The sequence below is a fragment of the Staurois parvus genome, unplaced genomic scaffold (assembly GCF_062004578.1).
Source record: "Staurois parvus isolate SC_StPar_1 unplaced genomic scaffold, SC_StPar_1.0 ptg000818l, whole genome shotgun sequence".
In the NCBI taxonomy this organism is placed as follows: Eukaryota; Metazoa; Chordata; class Amphibia; order Anura; family Ranidae; genus Staurois; species Staurois parvus.
In genome coordinates, this window is record NW_028318614.1 from 2,245,222 (window position 1) to 2,262,099 (window position 16,878).

A 16,878-nucleotide genomic window follows, 5' to 3' on the forward strand; every position below is an offset into this window, starting at 1 on the left:
AATGATGATAAAGAAAGTATTATTCTGCTGTTTGTTACCAGAGTTGCTCAGCTCCCTAATAAAAATGCTGTGTGGCCAAACAAAGGAACTGTGTAAAGTACTGTCGAATACATTGCTAGCTTTGGAGACAGTATCAATTGGAAGTCTAAAGCATATTTTGGTGGCTGAGAAGGCTTAGGAATTGGCATAGTCCCATCATTTGGTAGCAAAGGCTACATGATGGTATACCCTATAAGTCCAGTGGAGCAGAACCATGGGTAGCAACTAATTAGCTAGGGGTGCCAATCCAAGGGTAGGTCAAGGACTCTACCCACAGGTAAAGGTCCAAGCTGTCTAATTTTTCCCCCAAGTTGACAAGGCTAAACTATGACTGGTATATGTATTCTGCTAAACAACCTTTACCTGAAGGACAGCCTGTTTACAGAAGTACACCATCAATATAGCATTTTGCCTCACCCAGTAGTCCCAAAAGAAATTGTCATACTAACTAACAAGGTAACTTAAAAATGCCTCCATGTTTTCCAAGTTACCCTCAGAGCTCCATTAGCTCCATTAACATTCTACGCCAGTAACAAATTTTTGTGTGTGCAGGTTCCCCCCATACCAGAAAGTTTATGGTTTTTTAATAGGGTTCCTGTTGGACTATATAGAACTGGGAAGGTACTATTAAGTTATGATAGGGCACTGGAGAGCACCTCCTATACAGAGGAAGTATAACCTTTTTATTACAACTGCTCACCAGTTTGCATCCACTGTATTCCGTCATTAGATTGTAGTTTACAGTAAAAACAAAAAACAATATTTGTATCAAGAACTATAGATAAAAAAATCCACATCTCTTAAAAATGATACATCTGTTCTTCACGTCTCTTTTCCTACAAATTAGCTGAAGCATAATTTGTATTATCATATTCAGCAAGCAAGCATTCATTGAATGTGTCCAGATTGTGATAAGCAGAAAAATACTGATAATTTCTGCAAGCACTGTAGATTAATGTTTTCCACATATGCTAAAATAACTGTTATTTCGCAAGTCTCTCCTCTCACGCAGATATAAATATTAGCTGTAGCATGCTCAGCAATAATGTGGGCAACTGGCAATTTAAAGAGGCGAGGCCACTCATTAGGTAAAGTCATCTATTAGCTAATTTTCCAAGGCAGACCCACAGTTTGGCCATCAATCATTGGAAATGTTGGATTGTGGAGATGTTCCTGTAACATTCAGATATTATTTTCTATCTATACAGTATTACCTTGGCTTTATTTGGAAAACAAAAAAGTATTTTATAATCTGATTAGAAAAGATATCATTATATTCTACCATTGTACTGAGGTCTTGGCATGCCAGGACTAACTAGATTAGGTACAACACTTTTTTAGTCAACAGCCCCCTAAATGTATTTTACAGTATTCACTAATATGGTTTTAGCACTTTGTACAGTGCATGAAATTAGTTTGAAATGCAGCCTATGTTAAACACTGCAGTTGTGTTTCATGAATAACACTCAGCATGAGCACTGGTGTGGAAGGGGCATAGAAATATAGCTGAAGCTATGTAAACAGACACAATAATAAGCCAAATTCAGTTTTAATTTTGTCTCCTAAATCCATCCATCTCCTAAATCTTGTTTTTTTCTATCATGTCATTGTCAAGGCCATTCCATATGCGTATGTACTCTGAAACACTTTCTTATATAGGGGTCATACCAATCGGTGTCCCATTTTTCTGAAAATACATTTTGCATTTGTTCTTAGACCCCAAAAATGCATGGACCACAATACAATCCATAAGAGTAAATTTTACTAATAATCAAGGGCCTAAAAATTGATTGAGGTTGTCAGGTTTCTATGATCGTAAACCCTTGTAGAAAGCCAACCCAGGGTTCCCTAGAATGCAGAGTCTAAGCCTCAGTCTGCTTCTTCACCAGTGCCCCTGATGGTGGGAATGGACTTGCAACAGACTTGAACTAAGTCGCAGCCCCCAGGTACGCCCAGTTGACAATGTAGAGACCAGTCGCGTGTGCAGAGTACAGGTGGTGGGAGACAGAAGAGGATCAGAAACCAGCCAAATTCATTGTGGGTGGCAGCCAAGAAATAAACGGTAGATGAAGCCGGCGTTGGTACATGAGTAGGCACAGAATACAAGTAATACAAGGCAAACCAGAAGCACAGAGAAACTAGGAAGTTGCTCAGGCAACATTGGCTGCACTGAGCATGTCTATATATAGGGAATCAGACTAGGAAGCTGGCCAGGAAGTGACAGAAGGGAAAGGGATATAAATACACAATAGAGCAGGTGACTCCAGGGGCAGACTGACAACTCATGGGGCCCCCGGGCAATAGGGGATCATGGGGCCCCTGTGTCCTTGCCCAAACTCAAAAAATCCTATGAAAAAGGTACCAGGGGCATCTCATGGGGCCCCCTACTGACCCCGGGCCAAACGGTCAGTCCGCCCCTGGGTGACTCCCATAGGTGAACACAGAAGCCAACAACACGTGAATGGAATCACAGGTCTAGAAGAACCACTGCAGCAAGGAGGTTTTTTTTACAATTTTACAAACTGGGAGCTGCAGGCTAGACCTGACAGAGGTCCTCATTTGTGTTTCTAGCACAGAGCTTACAAACATATTTATTTTAACCACTTCCCATCTGGCCCATGTAGATAAACGGCCGGACGGGAGCGCTGCCGATGCGGGGGGACATTTAGAAACGCTCCCTGGGAGCACACGGCACATGGCTCTGGAGGACACAGTGTAACACAGATCGCTGTACAGGACCTCTGTGGCCAATCAGTGATCACATGAATAGTAGTAAGCAAGATGTCACTTCCTGACATCATTGCTTACTACTAGTGAAATCTGTGAATGATCACAGAGATCACATGATACAAGGCTATTCACAACAGCCTTGTACCATGTGACAAGCTGTGACCAATCATAGCTCTCACAGTATTTCTCAATGATTGCAGGAATGCAGGCAGAGAGAAGGAGAAATTATTGCTTTTACAGCCTTTATGGGTGTAAAATAAATCAGTGTAAAAAAATTAAAAAAAAGTTTATCACCCCCCACAAGTAGTACAGTGTCACTATGATGACACTGTACTGCTAGGGTGACAGTATGTTTAAAAAACCCCAAAAATAATAATATAAAAATTTTTTAATAAAAATGTAAAAACTATTTTTTTGAAATTATAATTTTTGGTTATAAACTAATTTGTGTCATTTTTTTTTTTATAAAAAGATAGATGAATACATTTTGGCCAAGATTTATGAAGAAAGTTTATTTGCAAAACTTTATAAGAAAAACACAATTTTTTCTAAATTTTTGGACTTTTTCATTTATATAGCAAAAAATAAAAATTCCAGTGGTGAATAAATACCACCAAAATAACGTTTTATCTGTCTCAAAAAATTGCTAAAAAATTCATATGGGTACAATGTTGTATGACCGCGCAATTGTCATTCAAAGTGTGATAGCAGTGAAAGCTGAAAATTGGCCTGGACTGGAAGGGGGTGAAAGTGTCTGGAGTTGAAGTGGTTAATTAAGACAGAGAACTCCTTGTTACACAGTGATGCCTTAATTTTTCCCAATAAGCACCATCACAGAAATTGGTAGGTACTTTTTTCTAGGGTTGATGCAGACAAGCATTGGAGCAGCTAGAGGTAGAAGTACTATAACAGCTGCAGCATCAGTGTTGGCATTTGCTGCAGCTGTTTTTAGTGAAGACCAGATTTTCAAACCCCATACTCTTATGGGTCAAAAATTCAGTGCCTAATGGGAGTTACACAGTATACATCGCCCTTTGATATGAATGCATACGATAAATTTTGATATGCATGTACCGTATATATCAGCTACCACTTAACACAGCTGTGTGACCTTACACATGGTTAAAGTTGGAATACAATGAAATTGCATAACCCTTAAATAATGTCTTGACTACTGATAGGCCTGTAGTAAAGTTCTACTAGATATACCTACAAGGCACACAACTCAAACCTTTCTCTTTCCCTCACAGAGTTACACCCACATACCATAAATAGCTGGCTTGTCAGATGAAAGGGACAGCGATTAGTGGCGTACCCTACTCCATTCGTCAGGAGTGACGTACATAGAAAACTGGATGTAGCTCAATTACAAGCAAATAGGTCTATAAATAAGTAACCAAATTATGACCTTATGCTGATAGTACAGAGAGAAAAACCTCAGAATTATGTTTTTATTTTTCAGCAATAGAATTAAACCGAATGGGGGGCTAAAATAAAAAATGTATTCCCATGGTCAAGTCATTGACTCATCAATAGTATGAAGGCAGGGAGTCCCAACTTTACTAGTTACATACTTTTTCCAGGTTGGTGGCTCAGTAGTGAAGTAAAAATGAGGATGAAAGTTCTGGAGGTTGCATTTTCAAAATCACATTGGCAGTGTTAGTGACCATGTTACTATTTAAATAGATTCCCTTTAAAGATGTTCTGGAAAACGTTTACTCTCTATTCTTAAAAAGCAGCTTAAGACTTGTTCCCAAGTTTATAGATATGAAGTGCTTTTATGTGTCCTTTGATTGTGTTGCTTTTGCTGGCCTGAACCACTTTCAGCAAAGTGGCAGAGCACTTTGCTCACTAATGGCTCACTTCTAAAGGTAATACAGTAGGAAAGGGTAAGAAGACCATGAAAAGAGATAGAAGAGATGACACTGGGAACAAGAAATGTCCTAAATGAATGAGGATGACAACACAGTAGATACTTAGTGTATTAGTGTATACTTAGTGGATAGTGTAGTGCATGATTTCAAGTGGAATTCAAATGATTAGTGAAAAGTAAAAATCACTCAATAGAAAACTAGAAACCAGAGGAATCTGTAGCTAGTGATTGGATTGAGGAGAACTTGGTGTAGGTGTGGTCCCTCTCTGTGTTGGTGGGAACAGTGATGGACCTTTCTCTCTCTCCATGAAGTGGTTCTTGTGGAAAAACAGAAACATGGGGATGAAAGATGAGATGAGAGGTGAAGATCTAGAAGAGGTACCTACAAAAAGTAACTCCCGTATGAAAGTAATAAGGTGCATTGTAAACATCTTGGCAGTGGTGGATCCCATAATGCTACCCCAATAGTTTCCCCCAGAAATATGCTCTGGAAAACATGTACTCCCTATCTGTTGTAAAAGATCACATCGACTTACAACTGAAGACATGTTCTAAAGTTGATAAATAGGTACTGCTGTCCTTTTTTTTATTTATTACAGGTACTTATATAGCACCTTAAGCAGGTTTTATTGTAAACCTGGAAAATACGGGGTTGAAAGGCTTCCTAGTGGTGAAGATCTAGCAAAAAAGATCCCACAAAAAGTAACTCCCAGAATGAAGATATAGGTTGTGTTGTAGGGAATGATAAGGGAGAAGTATGGAAATTTGGATAATGGATATATTTCTTAATTTAGGCTAGGTTCACATCTCTGATTACCGCTGTAGGAATGCACCTGTTCCTGCAATCACAATCACCTGCACAGAAAAACACAGGAGCTGTGTGCGGGTGCCAATAAAGCTACTGCTGTGCACTGGAAACCAGACTGCACTTGCATTTCCCGTGTGAGCTGCGATTTCTAAAAGGCTGCAGGGACCTTTTCCCTCTTTTTCAGAAGTAAGGCAGCCCATTCTGTACGCAAACTGTGACTCGCAGAGCCGCACAGATGTTATCCTAGCCTTAAATTATAATTGCACCATTGATATACTTTGTGACTGAGCCCACTACTTCTTCAGGGAAGGTGCACATAAAGTATGCCAAAGAAAGCATAAACATTATAACAGAGGAGCACAACAGAGGAACGCATACAAAACCAAATTACATTTATAAGACCAAAAACAATATATATATATATATATATATATATATATATATATATATATATATACAGTTGCAAGAAAAAGTATGTGAACCCCTTGGGATTACGTGGAGTTTTGCATGAATTGGGCATAAAATGTGCTCTGAAAGTCATCTAAGTCACAACAATAGAAGAACACAGTCTGCTGAACATAATACTACACAAACATTAGATGTTGCCATGGTTTAATTGCACATAACATGTAAACATTCACAGTGCAGAGAGGAAAAAGTATGTGAGGCCCTAGCTTAATGACTTCTCCCAGAGCTAATTGGAGCCAGGAGTGAGCCAACCTTGACTAAAAATAGTGTGATGATATTGGATGTGTTGCTGACAGCTGTCCTGCCCTTAAAAAACACACACCTGTTTTGGGTTTACTGGTTTCAAGAAGCACTGTCTGATGTGAACCATGCCTCACAGAAAAGAGCTCTCAGAAGACCTACGATCAAGAATTGTTGACTTGCAAGAAGCTGGAAAGGGTTACAAAAGTATCTCCAAAAGCCTTGATGTTCATGTGTCCACGGTAAGACAGACTGTCTACAAATGGAGAAAGTTTAGCACTGTTGCTACTCTCCCTAGGCGTGGTCGTCCTGTAAAAATGACTGCAAGAGCACAGTGCAGAATGCTGCATGAGGTAAAGAAGAATCCCAGAGTGTCAGCTAAAGACCTACAGAAATCTCTGGCACATGCTAACATTTTTGTTGACACATCTACAATAAGGAAAACATTAAACAAGAATGGAGTACATGGGAGGACACCACGGAGGAAGCCATTGCTGTCCAAAAAGAATATTGCAGCACGTTTGAAGTTTGCAAGAGAGCACCTGGATGTTCCACAGCACTACTGGCAAAATATACTGTGGACAGATGAAACCAAGATTGAGTTGTTTGGGAAGAACACACAACACTATGTGTGAAGAAAAAAAGGCACAGCACACCAACATCAAAACCTCATCCCCACTGTAAAACACGGTGGAGGGAGCATCATGGTTTGGGGCTGCTTTGCTGCCTCAGGGCCTGGACGAATTGTTGTCATTGATGGGAAAATGAATTCCAGAGTTTATCAAGACATTTTGCAGGAAAACGTACGACCATCTGTCCGCCAACTGAAGCTCTGCAGAGGATGGGTGATGCAACAGGACAATGACCCAAAGCATACAAGTAATTCAACAAAACAATGGCTGCAGCAGCACAGAATACGCCTTCTGGAGTGGCCCAGTCAGAGTCCTGACCGCAACCCGATTGAAATGCTGTGGCATGACCTTAAGAGAGCGATTCACACCAGACATCCCAAGAATATTGCTACACTGAAACAGTTTTGTGAAGAGGAGTGGTCCAAAATTACTCCAGATCGTTGTGCAGGTCTGATCTGCAACTACAGGAAACGTTTGGTTGAGGTTATTGCTGCCAAAGGAGGGTCAACCAGTTATTAAGTCCAAAGGTTCACATACTTTTTCCTCCCTGCACTGTGAATGTTTACATGTTATCTGCAATTAAACCATGGCAACATCTAATGTTTGTGTAGTATTATGTTCAGCAGACTGTGTTCTTCTATTGTTGTGACTTAGATGACGTTCAGAGCACATTTTATGCCCAATTCATGCAAAACTCCACGTAATCCCAAGGGGTTCACATACTTTTTCTTGCAACTGTATATATATATTACAGTATATGACTTATCTGGATAAAACCTGTAAATAATGATCATTTGTATATTTCTTAAAGTAGGTTAAATGGTAAGAATAATCGCCGGTAAAAGCGAGCAGGACATATTTAGCTTCTTAATAGTTGTTTACAATTGCATGCAAAACTACCTATTAAAAAGTACTTGTACATAGCAGATGGAATTGAAGCTCGCTTGTCAGTTTGGTTGTTCTTGGGATAGTGAGGGTAAAGTGAATATATAGCCAAAACTGTTTTAGTTTTGAGTTGGAAAGGGCTAGAACCCCTTTCCATTTAATTTTTTTTGGCTGTATGTGTCTAGCTGGGGAGATTCCTTTTCACTTTCTGTCCTGAGAAGCAACAGGAAGTGATAGGAAATCTCTACAAAGTTAAAATATAACTAAAGGCAAAACATTTTTTTAGCTTTGGATAAAGTGGAGAGGGATTAGAACACATCAGTTTTGATTGCTGTCTTGCCCCCATTAGGGAGATTCACTCTCTCTACTTGTCCTGTTTACCATAATTGAAAGTGAATTAGAACCCCAAATTTTGGGTTGTCCCCAGAAAAGTAAAAAAGGGAAATCTTTCAAATGGGATACTAGTTCTGGTGACCTGGGGGGGCCCGAGGAATTCCCTTAATTTGCAGGGATTTTCTCTCACTTCCTGTTTGGCTATGGGACAGGAAGTGAAGGTAAATCTTTACAATGGGACACAGATGGCGAAAAAAATCTGACGGGTTATAACTAGGAATGCATCGATATTTTTTTATCGGCGAGTGCCGATACTTTTGGTCAAGTACTCGGCGATCCTGAGTACTGATGCTTTGTTGTGCGATTTGCATTAATGGACACAAACTGTACCACAAAGAATAGCATGTGATTTGAACAGGAATGCGATTTCCAAATCGCATGCGGTTTTCTCAAAGCTCCTGTGTGAACCCAGCCTTGTCATAGCCCACGTTCACGCAGCAGCGGTGTGGGAAACCTCCCTGCAGGCATCCCATGCTGTGTGTCAGTCGAAGGAGAGGAGAGAAAGATGTTTTCCTCTACTTGTAGTGATGACAGTTCGGGCTAGATGGCATCTGATTGGTCAGCTGCTTTCCCTTCTCTCCTACCACTGACAATGATGCCTGCAAGGAGGTTTCCTGCATCGCTCCTGTGTGACCTTGGGCTATGACAAGCCTGGGTTCACACAGGAGCAGTGGAGAAAACGCATGCGATTTGGACAGGAATCGCATTCCTATCCAAATCGCATGCTATTCTTTGTGGTACAGTTTGTATCCATTACTGCAAATCACACTGCAAAGTATCAGTTAAGGTATCGGTAGTATTGTCACGAGTACATGTGAAAATACGTGGCATCGGTGCTTCCCTAGTTATAACCTTCCTTATCCAAAATGAAAAAAAAAAAAAAGAGGTTTTGTCTATAGTTCTACTTTAAGGGAATTTTCCTCTTAGAAGCTGCCAATGAAACTGGTGTCCCCATTGGAAGATATACCCTAACATCTTGTTCTGGATGGTAACCGTTTTGGATTTTCCACTAGTTTCTGTCTCAAGACTTTGAGGTGGTGAGCAGAGACCTTGTACATCCAGTATTGGCAACCCGTCAATTGTGATCTACCTGTCGATCGTGGGAAGCTGACAGGTAGATCATGATCAGGACTTTAAAAACAGAGCGGAGCAAGAGGCAAAACAGTGTCGGAAGGAGTACGGGAGCTGCTTTAGATTTGCAAGTCAACCAGGTGATTGGTTGCTAAATGGCCCAAGCATTACCCTCCACCCAGCACTGTGCTGCCCACTGTGCTCCCTCTGTGTATCACTATGTCACTACTTAATTTTGAAATGAATAGAATAGAAAGAAATAGAAAACAATAGAATACAATAGAATAAAATATAAAGAATTTAGCCATCTTCTGAAATTTGAATTTCAAATAGAATAGAATGAAATAGAAAGAATATGGCTGTCTTCTGAAATTCAAATTTGAAAAAGCTTGAATAGAATAAAACAGAATACAATAAAATAAAAAATAATAGAATAGAAAAGTATAGAAAGGAATAGAATAGAAAAGAGTAGAATAGAAAGGAATAGAAAAATAGAATACAGTAGCATAGAATTGAATAATATAGGAAGAGTATATCTGTCTTCTGAAATTCAAATTTCAAAAAGACTAGAATAGACTAAAACAGAATACAATAAAATAAAATAGAAAAGAATAGAACAGAAAATAATAGAAATGAATAGAATAGAAAAGAGTAGAATAGAAAGGAACAGAATAGAAAAGAAAAATAGAATACAGTAGAATAGAATTGAATAAAACAGAAAGAATTTAGCTGTCTTCTGAATTTCAAAAAGAATAGAGTAGAATAAAACAGAATAGAATAAAACAGAAAATAATAGATTAAAACTAAAATAAAGGAATAGCATAGAAAAGAATGGAATATAATAGAAAATAAAGGAATAGAATAAAAAACAAGGAATAGGAAAAAATAGACTACACTAGAATAGAAAGAATTTAGCCATCTTTCGAAATTCAAATAGAATAGAACCACCTATCCTTCACAAGGAAATTGGATTAATTCAATATTTTTAAATCCACTGGAAAAAATTGAATCTGGTTGAAAATGAATAAATGAGATGAAACAAAACTAAACACATTTCGATACGAATGCAATGAAACAAAATTAGTAACTTACCAAATCAATCAGACATGGAACACATTCTGCAAGTATGATTCTGTTATATAAATAGTCAACTCTAAAGCTGTCCATACACGTACAGATTTTTGTTTGAGAATTTTTGTTTCAAGAATATTCGTTTGATTTTCTAATCGTTAGTGGGGTCAAATCGATGTTCGTACTTGACAGCAGTGTTGGGAAAATTCGTAGTGGCAGAAAGGAAAACCTTTCTTGATCAAACAAATTTTGGGCCAGTGTATGTGGTTATCGTTCAAAAATTACATTCCTTTTAAAATCATATGTTAAAAGCAAAAGACAACTTTTGAATGACATTTGTCCATTCATCAAATGTGGAAAGACCTTTCTTACAATATTCTCATCTGAAAATCTGCACGTTAGGCCAGCTTAACTCCAGTTCTTTTTTCTTTTTGTTTTTTTTACAATAGTGTTAAAAGATCTGGCCTGTTTTTTTGCTGTCCCCATCTCCAGTGGAAAGATTCTTCTTTACTACCTGCTCTGCTGGTGGGTACTACTGATCCACGAGGAGAACACAAATTTCAAAGGTTTTGACTGGGCTTCAAATATATTTTCATATAAAATTGTGATGCTTTTTTTTTTTAATTTGTTTCCTTTTATCTTCTGTAAAAAAAAATCTCATTATGTCAAAACACTATTAACCGCTTTCTCGCCGCCCTGTAGTCAGGAATATATATGTGATTTGCATTCCCTGGTATGGGGCGTGCCTGCGTGCTGCCCTGCCCACGCTGCCATAGGTGTCAATCACCGGGTCCCAGACGGAAATTCCCCGCCAGCACCCGGTGATCATTCGGCAAAGCTGACAGGGGAGAGACTCTCTCCTGCCACCAATAACATGCTGCTGTGTATTTCTCTGCACAGTAGAGAAATACAAAGCAGCATATCTCCATAGTAAAACACACACAGCAAACTGTTAACCCTTTGATCTCCCCAGATATTAACCCCTTCCTGCCCAATGTCATTAGCACAGTGTCAGTGCTTTTTGTTAGCACTGATCACTGTATTAGTGTCATTGGGATGTCAGTGGCAGTTAGTCAGTTCCCACCCAGTGTCAGAATGCCCGCAGCAGTCCCGCTATAAGTTGGTGATCGACGCTATTACTAGTATAAGAAAAAAATTCCAGTATATATATTGCCCTTTGTAGATGCTGTAGACGCTATAACTTTCATGCAAACCAATTATTATTAGTATACAGGATTTATATAGCGCCAATAGTTTGCTCAGCACTTTACAATATAAAGGGAGACAATACAGCAACAATACAGTTCAATACAAGAGGGTTAGGAGGGCCCTGCTCCTTGGAGCTTACAATCTAGGAGGGAGGGGCTAGTGGTACAAAAGGTAGTAACTGTGGGGGATGGACTGGTTGGAAGAGTAGAAGATTCCATGATTAGCTGAGGGCAGGATAGGCTTCCCTGAAGAGATAGGTTTTCAGAGATCGCCTAAAAGTGAGCAGAGTAGGTGATAGTCTGATAAATTGGGGTAGAGAGTTCCAGAGGATGGGGGAAGCTCTGGAGAAGTCCTGGATACGAGCATGGGAGGAGAAGACAAGGGTGATAGAGAGCAGGAGGTTTTGCGAGGAGTGGAGAGTACGGTTTGGGTGATATTTGGAGACAAGATTGGTGATGTCATTTGGGGCTGAGTTATAAATGGCTTTATATGTTATTGTTAATGTTCTGACTTTTATCTGTTGGGCAATGGGAAGCCAGCGGAGGGATTGGCAGAGAGGGGTGGCAGATACAGAATGGTTAGTAAAGTGGATGAGTCTGGCAGCAGCATTCATGATAGACTGAAAAGGGGATAGCCTGCAGAGAGGTAGGCCAATGAGGAGGGAGTTACAAAAGTCAAGACGAGATATAACAAGGGAGTGGATAAGTTGCTTAGTGGTTTCCGAGGTTAGGAACGGGTGTATCTTGGAGATGTTGCGGAGGTGAAGTCTACAAGATTTGGACAGTGAATGAATTTGGGACTGAAAGGACAGATGCTAGTCTAGGATCACACCTAGTACCCTGGCATGAGGGGAGGGACTGATGTTGTGTTAACCAATTAATTTACACATCTTTTTTTTTTAGCAAAGACATGTAGCAGAATACATTTTGGACTAAATTTATGACAAAATTTGATTTTTAAATTTTTTTTACTGGATATGTTTTATAGCAGAAAGTCAAAAATATTGTTCTTTTTTTTTTGCAAAAAATAAAAAACGCAGAGGTGATCAAATACCACCAAAAGAAAGCTTTATTTGTGGGAAAAAAGGACATAAATTTAATTTATGTACAGCGTTGCATGACCGCGCAATTGTCAGTTAAAGTAACACAGCGTCGTATCACAAAAAAATGGCCTGGTCAGGAGGGGGGGTAAATCCTTTGGAGGGCAATTGGTTAATAAAGCAGTAAATGTAACTTTTCTGAAACATTCACAAGTGCTGAATCAATCACTTTGATTGAGAGTACATACACAAAAGAATTTCACCTGCAGTGAATATTTGTTGAATGTCAAATTCAATGTTTTATAAAAATACCCTTAACCTCCTCAGCGGTTTTCCCGAGTGTAGCTCGGGGTAAAATTTGAGTACCAAAAGCGGTAACCCCGAGCTACACTCGGGCTTACCATGCGGCGTTGCTCAGGGAGTCCCTGCAGCACTTACCTTGTCCTTCGCTCCTGCGATGTGTCCCCTGCAGCGTCCCCGGCCATCTCCTCCGGCTGATGTCGGCATCTGGCTTCCGTGTTCCGGTCCCTGTGACGTCGGGACGTATGGGTGCCGGAACCGGCGGCAAATTTGAAATTTTTAAAAAATGTAATTTTTGCTGTCATTGCTGTTTCAATGCATTTCACATATATTTTGTCCCTACTGCTTTGTCCTGTGCCCTGCCTGCATTTTGGCTGTTCTTTCTGCCTAGAAACTTAGAAAAGTCCATGGCGTCCAAAAAGCGTCCCTTTACGTCAAAAGCAGCTTTAGACCAGCTAGAGAACAGCGATAGTAAATCAGAACCACTTGCAGAACTGAGTGATAATGATTCGTGGGGAAATTCGTCATCAGACACTGAAAACGATTTTGCGACTTTGCTCAGCGATGTGCGAATTTTCCTCTGTATTTCAAATTTCAGTGTTTTTGGTTTGATTATATTATTGAATTAAATTTATTATTATTATATTATTATTTTTTATGATTATTTATTAAATTATAATTTATGATTTCGTGTTTCAAGTTTTATCATATCTGGAATGTTTACTAGACTCTTGTTCGTACAGATTTTAGTGAGTTATTCCTAAAAATTACAGCCTACAATAAAAAACTACATATTTCCATGCAAAAAAATGGTATCGCTTTCAGCACAAAAAATCGGAAAGAATCATACCGCCGAGGAGGTTAAGTAATTATTAGGATAAGTTGTGCAAGTTAGACTGTTATCAGTTGGACTCTTAATATACCAACTTACTGGAGTGAAATTGCACAAGTCTTCTGGGAGACGTCAGTCGCTGAAATATTCACATGTAATTATAGACATACAAATGAAGAAACTGGGTGTGCTCACAACTCTGTCATTGTTTTGGTGAAGGTTACCAGCTGAAACAAGGCAATGTTTGTATTAAGCAGGGAAGGAAATGTAGCTGAAAGGGAAGGCATTAGCTACTTAAAGGATAGATTGCACAAGTGGACATTGATGGAATTATTTTACAGTTGTAAGCACTCTTTAGGTTCCTGTGGATTTGTGCTGTTTCACTTAGTATGAAGGGTAATAAAACTCTATTATAAGCATTCCCACATTAAGAAATGGCCAGATAGCTAAGTGATTTTTGTCTTAATTATTATAGATAAATACACTGCTCAAAAAATGATAGGAACACGTATTAATTAGAGTATAGCATCAAGTCAATTAAACTCCTGGGATATTGATCTGGTCAGTTAAGTAGCAGAGGGGGTTGTTAATCAGTTTCAGCTGCTTTGGTGTTAATGAAATTAACAACAGGTGCACTAGATGGGCAACAATGAGATGACCCCCAAAACAGGAATGGTTTTACAGGCGGAGGCCACTGACATGTTTTTCCCTACTCATCTTTGACTGTTTTTCACTAGTTTTGCATTTGGCTAGGATAAGTGTCACTACTGGTAGCATACCTGGACCCTACAGAGGTTGCACAGGCAGTACAGCTCCTCCAGGATGGCACATCAATACGTGCCATTGCCAGAAGGTTTGCTGTATCTCCCAGCGCAGTCTCAAGAGCATGGAGGAGATTCCAGGAGACAGGCAGTTACTCTAGGAGAGCTGGACAGGGCCATAGAAGGTCCATAACCCAGCAGCAGGACCGGTATCTGCTCCTTTGTGGAAGGATGAACAGGATGAGCACTGCCAGAGCCCTACAAAAAGACCTCCAGCAGGCCACTGGTGTGAATTTCTCCGACCAAACAATCGGAAACAGACTTCATGAGGGTGGCCTGAGGGCCCAATGTCCCCTAGTGGGCCCTGTGCTCACTGCCGGCATCATAGAGCTCAAATGAATTTTCCATTGAACACCAGAATTGGCAGGTCCACCATTGGCACCCTGAGCTTTTCACAGATGAGGGCAGGTCCACCCTGAGCACATGTGACAGACATGAAAGGGTCTGGAGAAGCCATGGAGAATGTTATGCTGCCTGTAACATCATTCAGCATGACCGTTTTGGTGGTGGGTCAGTGATGGTCTGGGAAGGCATATCCATGGAGGGATGCAGACTTCTACAGGCTAGACAATGGCACCCTGACTGCCATTAGGTATCGGGATGAAATCCTTGAACCCATTGTTAGACCCTAGGCTGGTGCAGTGGGTCCTGGGTTCCTCCTGGTGCACAACAATGCCCGGCCTCATGTGGTGAAAGTATGCAGGCAGTTCCTGGACGATGAAGGAATTGATACCATTGAATGGCCCCCATGCTCGTGTGACCTAAATCCAATAGAACACCTCTGGGATATCATGTTTCGGTCCATCCAACGCTGCCAATTTGCACCTCAGACTGTCCAGGAGCTCAGTGATGCCCTGGTCCATATCTGGTAGGAAATATCCCAGGACACCATCCGTCGTCTCAGTAGGAGCATGCCCCGATGTTGTCATACAAGGACGTGGGGGCCATAAAAACTACTGAGGACCATTTTGAGTTGCTGCAATTAAATTTCATCAAAATGGACGAGCCTGCTGCATCATTTTTTCACTTTGATTTTTGGGGTGTCTTTGAATTCAAATGATGGGGCATCCTTACATTCCTAACACATTACCCAGTCCATATCAGTATAGATATCCAGTATTTCCCCATTGACATCTGATGTGCTTTCAAAGTGTTCCTTTAATTTTTTTGAGCAGTGTATATATCTACTGTATATTTTAATGGCACATACAAATTGAGATTAATAGTTCTTCTTCTATGCTCATATCTCCTAACTGGCAATAGGAAATAATAGTTTTTTACTTAAAGTGGTTGTAAACCTCTGACATGAAAAATGAACAAAGTATATCCATCTGTAGTGTGTAGTTGCCTCAGTCAAAAGCACCAAGAGTGATTTCTGTCTGCTGCCTGGTTTCTGTGCTATTTGCATGAGTAAATTCTGACAGGCTGTGCTGACTCCAAGAATCGAGGGGGGCAGTGGAGGGGGAGATCCAGCACACAGCCTGTGAATGACAGCTTCAGTTATGCACGTTTCCCTATGAGATTGTGTAGGAGGGTATGGTGTGTCCATTCCCTCCACTCAGGTCTCAGATTACACCCAGTAGCCCCCTCTAAGCTCTACAGTGCTATGTACTAGATTTCCTCCCCCTTCCTCTGGAATCTCAAAAAAGCTGTGTAAAATGTAGAGTGCTTTAGAAGGCAGTAGAGAAGAGATGGCAGCAGATAAACAGGTATAACTCATGTAGCAGGATTTGTTGTATCTCTGTGTGTCACTATATTGGTTGTAGGTAAGGGTTTGCAACCACTTTGAAGTTCCAGTTTTGCCAGTACTGAGGTTTTCAATTCTTTGTACCTGGTGAGATCGCACATCTGTTTTATTTCCAATGCCCTATTTTAAAGTGGTTGTGAAGTCGCAAAGGTTTTTTGCCTTCATGCATTCCATGCATGAAGGTAAAATACATTCTGTGTGCAGCAGCTCCTCCTAATACTTACCTGAGCCTTATCTTGATCCAGTGATGTGCACAAGAGTACCAGCTGCCCTGGGTCACTCCCTCCTCATTGGTTGAGACAGTCGCAGGAGCCATAGGCTCCCGCTACTATCATTGACAGCCAGTGAGCCAATGAGGAGAGAGTGAGGGTGGGGCTGAATGTGAATGGTCACACAGAGCAACTACAAGGGAGCAAGCCTGCTTGGGTGCCCCCAGAGCAAGCTGCTTGCTCTAAGGGCACTTTGCAGGAGGGAGGTGCCAGAAATACTGGTGGTGGACCAGAGAAGAGGAGGATCGGGGCTGCTCTGTGCAAAACCGCTGCACAGAGCATGTGAGTATTCCATTCTCGGGGTTTTTTTCATTTGACTTTAATATCACTTTAAGCTTCACCTCAACCTCAGCTCTTCCAGCTTGCCCTACACTTGCAGATACCTCCTATTACCTGAGCTTCAATGTCCCCCTCCAGATGCATACTTAAACTGTTACTAAACTCATAACAG

At 40.4% G+C, this 16,878-nt stretch overlaps 1 protein-coding gene across 1 annotated transcript in view; it reads right to left on the reverse strand.

The window, feature by feature from the left end:
- The window catches only part of ANO3 (anoctamin 3), a 475,402-nt gene that overhangs the window by 80,081 nt on the left and 378,443 nt on the right, over positions 1-16,878 (reverse strand). The window lies entirely within an intron of this gene.